The sequence below is a fragment of the Salvelinus sp. IW2-2015 genome, linkage group LG8 (genome assembly GCF_002910315.2).
Source record: "Salvelinus sp. IW2-2015 linkage group LG8, ASM291031v2, whole genome shotgun sequence".
Taxonomy (NCBI): domain Eukaryota; kingdom Metazoa; phylum Chordata; class Actinopteri; order Salmoniformes; family Salmonidae; genus Salvelinus; species Salvelinus sp. IW2-2015.
In genome coordinates this window covers 10,939,422-10,947,348 of record NC_036848.1, presented here as the reverse complement: position 1 = coordinate 10,947,348, position 7,927 = coordinate 10,939,422, and the positions used below count along the sequence as shown (strand labels likewise).

The 7,927-nt window shown below is 42.1% G+C and overlaps 2 pseudogenes; both read left to right on the top strand.

Moving 5' to 3' along the window:
* Window positions 1-2,834, top strand: part of LOC139028104 (protocadherin alpha-13-like) — a 4,139-nt pseudogene extending 1,305 nt beyond the window's left edge.
* On the top strand, window positions 2,831-3,901 carry LOC139028103 (protocadherin alpha-3-like; annotated as a pseudogene).
* The last annotated feature ends 4,026 nt before the right edge of the window (window positions 3,902-7,927 follow it).

The following is a 7,927-nucleotide window of genomic DNA, read 5'->3' as shown; positions in this document are numbered from 1 at the left end:
GTATCCACCTGCAGATGCAGAACTGATCAGTATTAACGGAAATGACACGTTTAACAGGACTCAGACATTACCCAACAAAGAGGAGGTAAGATCTATAGTTTCACTTAACCCAGAAATCCATCATTTAATTAGCCTTTTTTGTTGCTTTGTTGTGTTTCTCAATGTCTTTGGATGAAGTTGAACTTTTCTTCTCTATCTCATTTGCATGTTCAATTAAATAATAGACATCTTTCTGCCGGTTCAAGTTGGGAAAATGCCGTACACTTTTGCTCGCTGTCAAGATAGACATATAGGCGCTGCCCATGGTTCTGAAATCTATCACCGTCTTGGCTACCTGTTTTTGTCTGTTGTTTCATGTAATGTACTGAATACGCTTTTTRTGCCCTGACTATGTTTTGTAGCTTTTCATATGAAACATCACATTCATGCGTGCTCAGAAGTGATGGTCGTCATGCTATCTATTTACTATTTTTTTATTGAATTATATCTGTATTTCTCCTTTGAACTCCTAGAAGTCAAATAATATTATTTTATAAGTTAGTCTTACCTTGAAAACAGCCCCCCACTCGAGAGTTGTCACATTGGATTTGTTTTGACCAGTGCGTATGGCCTCCTGGCTTGATTGAGCTAGTGTTGCTGTCCATGGCCTGAAAAGGCGCTAAACTTCAGTGCTTAATCTTAGCGCCAAGCGTTCAAGGTGTAAATTACTTCCTGCTACGCTGTACAATCGTGTTGCGCTTCACGAATGTGTTAATGTGTCAAATCCCAACAAAGTTCTACGTATATTAGGTATTGTGAGAAAATAGGCACGAAAGTTTACAACGCATGGCAAATATACATTTACGTCATGTTTCAGATTTGATGATAGACTGCACAATTGCCATTGACATTACAAGCCTATAGGTGCATACTGTAACTTTATCCATTTCAACCCTGTCAAAAGGTTTGTTCAGCAAGCGTGAACGCTTATCAAGTGCTGTCCATGTTGCTGAAACCGTTCTCGCGCTCTGCTGATGAGCGTTCATTTTAGATTGATAGGCCAGCATGCTGCTGGTGTGATCAATGTCTCGTGTTTGTTTAATTCATTGATTCTTATAGCTTCTGCCATTGTTATCCGAAGATGACACTAGATMACACTTATTTCATTACATGAGGTTGATTTACTTTTCTAATGCTTCCCATTTGTTTTCCATTTAACAGAACAGTTTGACTTTTACATATATAGGCCTTTCTGTGAGTGAATGATCAACACGAGYTTGTCTACTTCAGGTTATCTCAGTATTGTAAAAAAAAAACTGTAAAAAAAATACATTGTAATGTTAAGAATAATATATGTATAAAAGTAACACACGGTGTCACTATGGACCATAAATGGGAGAGAAGTTATCGAGATACTATAACTCCTCCTCTCTGAATGAAAAAGAGTCGAGCGCCACCAGTCTCGAGCGTATTGTGAAGAGAAACTCTCGAATGGTGGTGAGACGGAGAGGGCTGGGCTGTACAGGATCTCTGGCATATAACGGAATACTCGAGAGTTTTCATGGGTACAAAACCATTACTTGGATTCAGTTGTTTTGCCCAAGCAGCGATGGGTCGTCGAAGACAAAGAGAACGCGTTTGGGTTCAGTGCGTCGCGTTGCTTTGTTTATTTGACTGGTCTGCAGCGCAGATCTCTTACTCCGTTTCAGAGGAGGTGACAAAGGCACGTTTGTGGGAATCTCGCTAGGATTTAAACCTTAATGTTCACGACCTGGAGTCAGGGGTTAGATGTATCAGACAGAGTAAGACGTATTTTGAGGCGAATTTGAAAACGGGGTTCTGTACGTTAACGAGAGGACAGATAGAGAGCAGATTTGTCCGAATACGCAAAGTGCTCCTTAAATATAGAACCATATTGAGCCTCCTGTGCTTATTCACGTATTGAAATACATATATTAGACATCAATGAAATGCACCGACATTTCTAGAAAGCTTTCATATATTTAACATATCAGAGTCTTCCTCCTCTGGAGAGCGATATCCTCTACGATTGCGAATGACGCAGATACGGCAGTAAAACTCAGGTACAATAGCTTACAAGCTGAGCCCGAATGACACTTCTCCCTGGATGTACAGAGCGGTGGAGAGCAGAGTGTGTTCTGCATGATAGTGCTGCAGAAAGCTTATAGACCGAGAGAAACAGCCCGTTATCCAGCTCACACTCACGCTGTAGATGGAGGAAAACCTCCCAGATCCGGAACGTACAGTCATTGTTACCTGATTGATGTCAATGTAACTCGCCAACATTTGCTAAAGCACTTTACAAGTCCGCTGTAATGAAAATGTATCTGTAGGGACAACAATAGTATGCTAGAGGCTAGGATTTAGATGAAGGTACACATGCTGACATTGCATATAGTTTATGAAACGTGGAAATGTGAATTCTGCAGATGATTTTTCATTTAGATTCGCAAAGTGGTGAAATTACTGTAAAACGGATATTGATCACGAGAAAAACGCTGCATATGAAATACGTGTACAAGCAACGGACCAAGGCTCTCGCCTCGCAGTGGTTATTGTAAAGTGTTAGTAGAATTATTGATGTCAATGACAATGCTCCTGAAATCACAGTAACATCACTTATGAGCCAGTAAAGAGGATGCTGAGATAGGACCGTGGTCGCCTGGTAACAGGGATAGATAAAGACGGAGGGGAAAATGGCTAACTTACTCTAAACTTCTTGGGTTGTTCCTTTTAAATTAAAGTCCAACTATAAAAACTATTATTCGAGTGGTCGACGGGCTCTTGACAGGGAGAGCGCTTCTCAGTATAATGTCACTAGCACATACGGATGAAGGACCCCGCTCTCTCCAGCACCGCGTTATTACTGTACACGTTTCATGTGAATGACAACGCTCCTCTCTTCTCACCCGTGATTATGTTATGTGAAAGAGGACAGCATGTTTAGGAGACGTCATTTTTACGATTTCAGCTATTGATCGAGATCTGAAGAAAACTCAAAGATGACATATGCATTATTAGATAAAAGTGTTCCAAATCATCATCGTAAATAATAAACTCGATACTGGAGATATAATCAGTCTCAGTCTTTTAACTAGGAGAATACAAACTTTCCAGTTTAAAGTTCAGGCCACAGACTCTGTGTTCCTCACCATCAGCAGCAACGTGACTGTGAACGTTTTATCCTGGATGAGAATGACAACATCCTGGATTTCTCGCCCTATTTGAACACGGCTCCGTTAACACCTGAGAACGTTCCCTATTCTGCTGAAGCGGGCTACTTTGTGGCCAAGATCAGGGCTGTAGACTCCGACTCTGGCTACAATGCGCTGCTTTCTTATCACATCTTTGAGCCCAAGGGAACCAACCTCTTCCGAATCGGAACCAGCACTGGGAACTAAGGACTAAGAGGAGAATGAGTGACAATGACCTGAACTCACCCGTTGGTCGTGTTGGTTTCTGATAACGGAGAACCCTCACTGTCACGCGACTGTGTTCTATTGATGTAGTGGTGGTTGAAAGTACAGGTGAAATCCAGACTCAATTCAGAAATGGCGAGAAAGGAGGAGAACTTCTCTATTTGACCTGTATTTGCTGATCGCCATTTCCTCGGTCAGTGATATTTTACTGAGCCCATCAGTTTAATAGCAGTAAAATGCCACAGGACAGAGGACAGTTTCGAAGGTACAGCGCCCAGTGATCACCACACAACACCTGACGGAAGCTGGTCTTACTCTAAATCTACTCAGCAGCATGACGGTGTTTCAGCTCAGACACACTGAAGGAGTGACGTAGTGGTTTTCCCCGCTCCGTATCCACCTGCAGATGCAGAACTGATCAGTATTAACGGAAATGGACACGTTTAACAAGAACTCAGACATTACCCCACAAAGAGAAGTAGAATACAGTTCAGTGAACGAAATGTGTGCCGTAAGACTCCATTATAGGTCTTCTATAGGTCCTTATGACATTGTTATTTTCTTTTTTTGTCACTCATATTTAAATGATCATTGTAATACTGGACATTTCAAAGTTTTCACCTGTTGTAAATCGGCTTACTATTTGCGTGCGGTGAAGAAGCTGCGGCCTTGCTGTCCATGGTTCTGAAAAGCACCACGTCCTTTAACTGTTAACTGTAGGCTAATGACATTGTAAATTTGTTGTGTATGTTTAGTACAGACCCTAATCATGTTGATCAGAGATCTCACAAGGTCATAATTGGTCATCTTGTGTCACTACTTTTGGGGGAGATTACTGTGTTTGGTCTCCACTTCCACAGAAAATATTGATTGTTTTTATATATCCACACGGTTATCGCTATCCGCTCACGCAGGATAAAGCCTCGCTCCGCGTGCGAGCTCGCGCCTACACAGGACTTTGTCGTTGTTTGAAAAAAAAGGCTTTGTTCGGGTGAGCAGCAGAACACCGTGGCTCTCGTCTGGTTCTGTTTTGGTTTACGCATCTATGCGGTGATAGCCTCTGTTCTTCACATAATGTTTCGTGAACGGAATACCGACACAATGACCACAAAATGGGTTATGTTTCCTTCGGCGATTCTCTATCTCCTCCCTTATGTCATCTTTGGAGTATCGCGTCAGCACAGATCGTCTACTCCATATCAGAGGAATCACTAACCACAGGCACTGTGTTGGACATTTGGCGAAGGATTTGCATCTAGACGTGCAGCAACTTGAATATCTGGGTTTAAGATATCCGGACCAATCAGAGTAGTATTTGATGTAATAAAAACAACTAGGAATTCTGTCGTGAGAGAGAGAATAGACAGAGACGAGCTCTGTGCTAGAGCACGAAGTGTTGGTTAGAACTGAAAGCCATTGAGATTTTGCCATTGAATCTATACAGATTTGAAGTGAATGTTTTGGATATAAATGACAATCGCCGTCGTTTGATCCTCTAAAACATATTTGAATGTATCTGAATCTGCATTTCCAGGGGAGAGATTTCCGTTGAAAGCGCCTACGACACGGATGTAGGGACTAACTCAGTAAACAGCTACACCTGACGCGAATGAACACTTCTCCCTGGATGTACAGAGCGGTGTGGAGAGCAGAGTGTGTCTGCTGAGTTAGTGCTGCAGAAAGCTTTAGACCGAGAAAAACAGCCCGTTATCCAGCTCACTTGACCGCAGTAGATGAGGAAAACCTCCTAGATCCGGGACATCACTTATCATTGTTAAATGTGAAAGACGTTAACGATAATATACCCATTTTCAAAAAAACACTTTATAAAGCTCGTATTCCTGAGAATACGCTATAGGTGCAGCCGTCATCACGGCCAAGCGGATGACGCAGATGAAGATCTGAATGGGGAAATTGTTTATATTTTCATTAACCAAAACAGTGATAATAACATTGCCGCATTGCCATTATTGCAGCTACCGGTGAAATAACGGTTAAAGCGAGTTGGATCACGAAAAAAACAATGCTGTTGAAATACGTGTCCAAGCTCAAGACAGGGGACACAATCCTAGAGCATCTCACTGTAAAGTCCTGGTTGAAATAACTGACGTGAATGACAATACACCAGAGCTATTTATCACTTCTTTAGTTAACGTTGTGAAAGAGGATGCGTCATTAGGGACAACGTTGGTCTGATAAACGCGAAAGACAATGACGCAGGCACAAAAGCGTGTACAGGTTAAAATACTAGGCTCTGTGCCATTCACGATAAACAACTCATACAAGAATCATTATTCCTTAGTGGTTGATGGACCTCTTGACAGAGAGAGCGCTTCTCAGTACAATGTCACCATCACAGCTACGGATGAAGGGACTCCGCCTCTCTCCAGCACCAGCGTTATTACTGTACACGTTTCTGATGTGAATGACAACGCTCCTCACTCTCAGAACCCGTGATTAATGTTTATGTGAAAGAGAACAGTCCGGTAGGAGACGTCATTTATACGATGGTCTGCTTTTGACCCAGATTCAGATGAAAATGCAAAGATGACGTATTCGTTATTAGATAAAGCTTTTCAATATCATCTCTGTAAATATAAACTCAGATAATGGAGATATAATTCAGTCTGCAGCTCTTTTAACTATGAGGAGATACACAACTTTCCAGTTCAAAGTTCAGGCCACAGACTCTGGTGTTTCTCCACTCAGCAGCAACGTGACTGTGAACGTTTATCCTGGATGAGAATGACAACAGTCCTGGGATTCTCGCGCCCTATTCTGAACACGGCTCCGTTAACACTGAGAACGTTCCCTATTCTGCTGAAGTGGGCTACTTTTGTGGCCAAGATCAGGGCTGTAGACGCCGACTCTGGCTACAATGCGCTGCTTTCTTATCACATCTCTGAGCCCAAGGGAACCAACCTCTTCCGAATCGGAACCAGCACCGGGGAACTAAGGACTAAGAGAGAGATGAGTGACAATGACCTGAAAACTCACCCGTTGGTCGGTTTGGTTTCTGATAACGGAGAACCCTCACTGTCAGCGACTGTGTCTATTGATGTAGTGGTGGTTGAAAGTACAGGTGAAATCCACACTCAATTCAGAAATGTGCCGAGAAAGGAGGAGAACCTCTCTGATTTGAATCTGTATTTGTTGATCGCCATTGCCTCGGTGTCAGTGATATTTTACTGAGCCTCATCAGTTTTTAATAGCCTGTTGTAAAATGCCACAGGACAGAGGACAGTTTCAGAAGGTACAGCGCCCCAGTGATCACCACACACCCTGACGGAAGCTGGTCTTACTCTAAATCTACTCAGCAGTATGACGTGTGTTACAGTTCAGACACACTGAAGAGTGACGTAGTGGTTTTCCCCGCTCCGTATCCACCTGCAGATGCAGAACTGATCAGTATTAATGAAAATGACACGTTTAACAGAACACAAACGCTTCCTAATAAAGATAAGGTAAGATCTATATACATAAACGGACCTATTTTCTATTAAATTAAACCTGTATTGCTCATTTTAATGTGATGCCTTCAAGATTATGGTTTTCGAAATGTCTCTTTTCCGGAAATCAGCCGACCACTCGAGAGTTGTCACATTGGCTTTGTTTTGCACTGTCCGTATGGCCTCCTAGGTAAATAGATCGAGTGTTGCTTTCCAAGGTGCTGAAGGCGGGCTAAACTTTCAGAACTAAATATTCGTGCTAAGTGTTTATTCCTCTGTGAGGTATGAATGGCTCTTCATGACGCTGGTGGAAACTAGTTGAAAGCTACTTTTGTATTGATTCTATTGCAATTATTATTATTWWTWTTTTTTACCACGGAGAGAGTTGTAGACTGATTGGGAAAGGGCAAATTGTGAACTTTGTAATGAAAGCAGAATCAGAATGTCAGCTGTTTTATTTCTTTGATGGATTATTGGTTGTTCAATTGTGAAGGAACCAATACTTTCACAGGATGTAGGTTTATTGTTTTTTTGTAATTATATCATGTCAATGCCTATCCCCATGTTCGGAATGCTACTACTCAGTACAATCTTCTGAGTCCATCACTCCCTCTCTGAACATTGAAAATAGGCTCCTCTGTCAGTCAGTAAGGCAATCCCTTACATTCACAAGGTCGATTGATAGATCATGATTGCATGTTGTTGAATCTTTCACCAACACCACCCAGGTTAACGGATATAGCAATTGAAACAAACAGACCATCATTTTTATGGCGGAGTATGTGTTTCTGTGTGCGAGTGAGCTGGCCTGGCACAGTCAGGGGTCTGTCTATCTCTCTGAGTCCCCAGGAGGTATGTGGATGACAGAAGAAGCTTTTCTCTCTGCTCTTATTTATGCTGTTCCCACGCCCTGCAAGATGTCTGCTGTAACAACCCTTGCTTTCTCTTTTTAATGCATGAGTAATCCTTCTCTTCCATTCTCTACCCTTTTTTAAAATATATATATATCTCCCTCTTTCTCTCCCCTTCTTTCTACATTTCCCTGGCTCACTGTGCCTT